The 6381-nt window shown below is 41.4% G+C and overlaps 1 long non-coding RNA gene across 1 annotated transcript in view; it reads left to right on the top strand.

Moving 5' to 3' along the window:
* Nucleotides 1-4902, top strand: part of LOC106959320 (uncharacterized) — an 8101-nt gene extending 3199 nt beyond the window's left edge. Inside the window, exons 2-3 of the long non-coding RNA XR_001427320.1 lie at nt 2597-2599; nt 4891-4902. This is a non-coding gene — a long non-coding RNA (uncharacterized LOC106959320). The remainder of the gene's footprint in view (nt 1-2596; nt 2600-4890) is intronic.
* The last annotated feature ends 1479 nt before the right edge of the window (nt 4903-6381 follow it).

Genomic DNA, 6381 nt, shown 5'->3' with positions numbered 1-6381 from the left:
TTTTTTTTTTTAAAAAAATATATAAATAAATAATAAAAAAATTTTTTTTTTTTTTTTTTTTTTTTTTGAAGTGATAGACCAACATAAAGATGAACATATCTATGAAGTGGAAAAAAAAATTATAACGCCTTTCAATAAATCTAAAAAATCAAAAATCAGTCCCCTTTACTCCGGTACCTCTAAACAAGTGCAACCAACCACCTGCAGAAGTCGCCTAGGAAAGACTCTGTACATAATCCCAATTCATGACAAACTCTCTCAAGAACTACACTGAATTCTGAGAGGTAAAAGTGAGACCTTTATGTAATCTGGAGTGCGAACTCCAAAAGTCTCCTCTGCTCACTTCCTTGACAAGTCCTTAGAACTCAGGAATGATGATATCGCTGCCAAGCCAATATCAGATTGTTTTACGCAACAGTTTGAAAGTTTCTCTGCGAGACAAAAGAAAAATAAAAAATAAAAATTGTTCCCCGAGACGCTTTAGTTTGGAAAACGTTCAAAGAGTTTTCAGATAGATTATTTGTCTTATATTTTATCTCTCTCCAAAGGGCTGCAGTCTTGGGACTCTGGGGAGTATTTGAGATACTTGGCTGCTGTTGTAACAGTGACAGGAAAATTCATTCCTGGACTGCAGAAGACATTTGTTCTCCTTGGCCTCCCAAGTCGAGAGTACAGTCCAAGGTCCCTCCCGCCCCTTCGTGATCCTTCGCTCTCCTCCTCTCCTTTCCTTGCTCGCTCGCTTTCACCCTCCTTCTGATCTCGAGCCTTGCCCTTGGCTGACATCCCTCGGATTTTCAGTGTGTGGTTGTGCGCACACGTGTGATTGTGTGTGAAAAATTCCTGAGAATGGACTCAGGAGCTATGTGCTGTCACACACTTCCTCCCTGAGGTCCACAGACTAAAAGAGGAGGAAGAGGAGGAGCTGAAGATGCTGTAGCAATGAAAAAAAATAAAAAGGCCAAAACTAGGTGAAGCAAGTACAACAGAAAAAAAATCACACATGATCAGATTCCACCTCCAGAGACTAAATGTAAAGCAATTGAGTGTTTGAGCGAAGTGATTCTGTGTCATGCACACTTGTTGAAATCCAGCACTTTTTTTTTCCTATTAAGCTAAAATATAACAGTGGGTCTCCACTGTTGTCACTCCCTCCATTGTGTATATGCACAACACGCATCTACTACACATTACGGATAGAAGTCTATGAATAAAATTAACTCTCAGTTTTTCATTTCTTAAACACTTTTAATTACATAACTCTATAACAAGTGAATTTTAAGGAATGTACCAATTATCTGTGTACAGATGATTATTATGTATGTTTTTGGTCATTTAAATTGTGCGTTGAGATACATCAGCTGGATTTCCGGACAAATTAGGTTTTAATTATGGGATGCGTTTAAAAGCTTTCTGCAGTCTAAACCCACCGAACATAGTGCCAAATATCCAAAAACAGAACTTTTCATCACAGCGAGACTTTCAGCAAATATCTTGATCTGGGGGATGAAATGTTAATCTGACCAGATTTAAGTAACACAGATGAGCAAACATGAAAGCATCTTGTCACTGTTCATATAATTTAAAATAAAAAGTTTATTCACATGTGCTCACCCAAATAAATGAATCATTCAAGCGAAGAGTTGCTGTTTCATCTTATGTGCGGTGGTTGAATTTGAGCTGAACTTACTAAAGTTGAGCCAAACTTCCACAAGACCATGTATGGTCATGGACTGTTGAGTAAAACACTCATTGTTAAGGTATGCCAGCTATGGTAGCTCAACCGCTGGAGGTCCTGCGCAGGTTGGAGGTAGCATTCCGGATGCGATTTGTGATTTTTGCCTAATTAGAGGTGTGTGTGCCTGTGTATAGTCTAGATGTCTTGAAGTCTTGATGTGCCCTCAGCTATGGCCAAGACATCTACCTAATGGGATTACAGTTTAACCAGGCCGTTCACTTGTTGCTACACACCTGTGAAAAAAAAGGAAGCAAACTGTCAGGAAACGGACCCCGTAGGGGGAGCGGACGATGTTGATCTACTTAATTCAACTATTACCTCCCAGAGGAGGCAGAAATTCCAGAAATGGGTAAGGGTTATGCATTTGCAGCCTTTCCTCTCATAAAAATACCTTGAATGAAATGACTTAGCTTCGCTGGTGTCACTCTGTATTCCCCATCAAAGGTCTGCTTGTCTTCTTCAGGTGCAAGTTTCTTTTGAAAGCTATGTTTTAAATAAAGGAGTATCCTTGTGAGCAGAATGTGGCGCTACAGCATTAAGACCTTAAATAAGGAAGTCTTTGTAAACTAAATGTTCAGTGCAGATCAAAAAGTGTTCATACCCCGTGAACTTTTTGACATCGTCACGTAGTTTTCCACATTAAAAAACCAATAAGAAAAACTAAAACATGTGGTTTACCTTTAAATTCAACCTACTTGTCTCATGCCATGGACCAGAGCAGCAAATAACATTTCTTTCAACAATGTGTTTGTTTTTTGCCACTTCCCTTACACTTCCCTAAATGCATCTCTGCTTTTTTGAAGCATTTACTGACAGCCAGCAAAGTAATAACCATGAACCTCTCCCTCAACCCTAATCCAGTTTGTCATAACGGCAGAAATAACACAAGCAGATAGACACATGATGGGGATGAAACAAATCATTGATCAGAGAGATGAGCAAAAGTGACAGTAACCAAGCGGGTGTGGTGCTACTGTGAGATCTATAGTCAGAAATTAGGACAGGGAGCAAATGAGTCCTGATCACAGTCTCCTTTAAGATGTTAAGAAACTGTCGGATGTTCGTGATGTTCGGGAAAAACAGCCCAGCTTGCCAGTGTTTGACTGACAGTTTTCCTTCAGGCCAAATCTGGGACCACTTACTTCACTCTCGCAAAAGATTTTGGAGTTGCAGAGTTGTTCAGGGTCACAGTAAAGAGAGTCCACAGAGTCATAACCAGGAGAATGAACCAATTTTTGTGTTGTAGAGGAATTAATCCAGGCTATTGAGATCAAATTTCGGTTACAGTTTAGGCTGTACGTTTACATGCAGGCATCATGAGCAGGATTGTAGGGAGAAATGAGTACCAAACAGATGCAGATAATAATTTGGATTTTCTCAAATCCCCACGTTGTCATAATCGTTCTAGCCAAAAGCATATATAGAGTTGACAATGGACCCCTGGTATTCACGAGGGTTAGGTACCACAGCCAACCAGCAAATAGATAAAATCCATCAATACCTAAGATCCCAACTAAAAATGTTTACAGCTGCCTATTGTGATTGTTCATCAAATATACCTTTATATAGTCATCCCACTACCTCAGAAGGTAATTTCTGCTCTTGGGATTACAGCCATTCAGTTGCAAGGAATATAAATATTGTCTTTTACGTCACCTTAAATCAATAGCTGTAAAGTTGAAACCTGGACTTAATGGGGTTTTCCAACATTGCGATAATTCCAAGCACACATGGAAACTTCATCTAGAATGTACACCCTGGAATGGGAATGCTTCAAACAAATCTATAAACGTGCGTCTTTAAACCTCTGCCTGAAATGGTACAGATATGCAGACTTGTACCACCACACGTGGTGATGTGTGGTTTCCCAGCTGGTCACGACCCAGCACAATGTGGCTCGGTTTTCCCTGCAGGGTTAAATGTCAGATAAATACCAAAATTCATTAGTCACATTAATGACCCGGTGTCTAGTTTTGTAGAGTTTTTAATGTCCAGATATCACTTTTCAGAGCGCTTCTGAACCCCATCGGCCACACTTTTCTGTTTTAACATTGCAATGTTTTCATGCATCATCGCAAGTGTTTCACATTTGTCTGCCGCAAATTAATCACCAAACGTTGAGATGTGATGCAAAAATCCGACAGCTTTTCAATCCCCAAAAACATGAAAAATCTGGGATAACCAAGCAGGCCGCTGCATGACAGATGGCGTGGATGCCTTTTATCTGTTATGAAAGCCAGATATGCTGATAGGAAGATAACCCGCCTTACGTTGCAGTTTGCCATTCACTGCACATGACACCCAAGCCAGCATCACAAAGTGTGCAGACCCACATCAATCTGGATTGTTTTCAAAGCAGTGTTCCATAAAGATGATGGAGAGAAAGCGAGATCAGAGATCTACCAACACGGTGTGCCCGACTCTGTGGCTTTTATCAACCAGGCTGCGGTTCCGAACTCCAGAAGGTCGCAGGGGTCAGGATTTACTGACCCGGAGGCCGCTTTTGTGCTCTCCACACAGCACTGATCCTCGCTTCCTTTCCAGCTGTATGCGTAGGCCTATAGGCTTACCTTTCATGCCCTACTCCCCTTTTCTGTGTCTGCTGTAAATAGGCTTACAATGTTACAGATGTCTGTGAGAGGGAACACAAAGAGCTAAGGGGAAGCACAGAGAGCGGCTCTATGCTGCAGTGAGGCAAGGAGAACAGGTGGAAAGAGAGTCATCTGGATGCAGAAGATGATCCGATTTCCCAAGGAAAAGCTAAGGTGCAAGACCACTTGAAGTTCGCGCAGCACTCTCGGTAAGTTAAGTGCAAGAGTAAACAAGTAAAAGTATGCCTAAAGTATGAACTGTAAACTGCAAATCAAGCTGTCAGGACGTCGGAGCAGCCGCCAGCGGGGTGAATGAGGGCGTTCCGTGCGGTTCTTACTGTGTGGGCTCACTGGCTGGCAGGGACAATGAGCCATACTGTTTGACCTGCCCCGGTCTGTCTCACTGCCAGCTTTACGGACATTCAAAAAGAGCTACGCTCGCTCTCCTAAATTCAAAGCCTGGAATGAAAACTCAATCCAAAAGCTGAGCCCTTCAGATCAGCATCTAAGGCTCCGACTTCATCTTTGGCAACATACTCAGGGTGGACCCTTTGCCCTGTGGAGATAGGCCCAAGCTCCTTGTTAAAAAAAAAAAATAAATGAAGACATTCCTGTACATCTGCAACAGTCCATACTCTGGATGCATAGAACCAAATCGTCACCTGATCTTGGCTGACCAAATGCGTCACCGTAGATTCTCATGCAGATTCCCTGAGGTATCAGTAAGTCACTGTGTTTTCTCAAAGGAAATCCGTGTTGGGTAGCAACAGCCAGTGCTGCTTTGCATTCCCACTGAAGCACCTTCTTTGGATGAGATTATTTAAAGCCAATCACTTCCTCCAGTTAACAAGTCCACAGAGTTAAATCACTTAACCTACTGCAAACCTATAAAGTTTAGTAAGTTGTTCCTACTAAACTACACGAGAAGCAGATTTCCCTTAAGAGAATCGCTTTTCTAATGTACGTTTTCCTCCACAATTGTTGGCAACCCTGCTCACGTCGAGTCCAACTTTCAATGTGACCACATGTTTTCAATAGCAGAAAAATTCCCACAATTGTTCCACGCAAGGAATAATTGTGAATTCTTTAACTGCCTAGTCCACAGTTATTTGCACCCACAACAAAGTGTTAACTAGTCCCGACAACATCTCATTTATGACGTAACTGTAGCAGTACTGATGTTCAGATTTGTTAGGACAAATCATTGTAGTTCACAGATTCAATGCTGTCCGAGGTATCTGGTGCAGATTTGAGCCTGTCTAATCACATTTACAATCCCACTCTTGGAGAAATATGCAAATCATCTGCGATGGCATGCTGCCGCTTCATCCTCACTCGCCTACACATCCCTACCGGAGCGAGACCACGTAAATTAACTTTGAAAAACCACAGCTGAGCACTGAAATGCTACAGTAAATGATGCAGGAAACGCAGTTTGACATTTTCTTTCCAAGAAAAGAGCAGGCGGTCTTGTGACTCAAGTTCACTTGGATGTCAATTAACGGCTCACTAAACCTGCAAGCAAAGGAGTGTGCGTTGTTTTACAGAATTTGCTGGATGTTCTGGCTTTTCCTTTATAGTTAGTTGGCTGTACGGATCATAACCAGCAGTGTTTTTTCTGTATAAACCATGTGCACCACTGATCTTAACTTATTAGGACTGAATTTGAGGAGGCTTATTGTGTCAGGAAAAAAAAAAAAAAAAAAAAAAAACAGCTTTTCATTTCTTTATTCAAACTCATTTATCAGTCTGGACCTTGCCGATGTCGTTTATCCAATCCAAAACTAAATTTGCGTGTTCACTGAATAGCTGAAGCCAAGAGCATTTTCCGATTTAATTGCTGCAATTTTACTTGTAGTTTGAACTTATCTTGTCCTTATAGGAGTCTCAACTTTCCTAAAAGTGCATGCCAGGCATAAATGTTTTTTTTTTTTTTTTCTACACCTCTCCAAAACATATGGGCTTGTGAATTGGAACCATACAAAATGTTTAGGTGCCATGCGTGCGTATGAGTGGGAGGGGAATAGAGGCGTGGGGATCGGCGCGTTTCAGCCA

Source organism: Poecilia latipinna, unplaced genomic scaffold, assembly GCF_001443285.1.
Source record: "Poecilia latipinna isolate Pla-1442-1.1 unplaced genomic scaffold, P_latipinna-1.0 Scaffold1067, whole genome shotgun sequence".
Lineage (NCBI taxonomy): Eukaryota > Metazoa > Chordata > Actinopteri > Cyprinodontiformes > Poeciliidae > Poecilia > Poecilia latipinna.
Note: the sequence above shows the minus strand (reverse complement) of the source record. Positions and strands in the feature narration are given on the sequence as shown.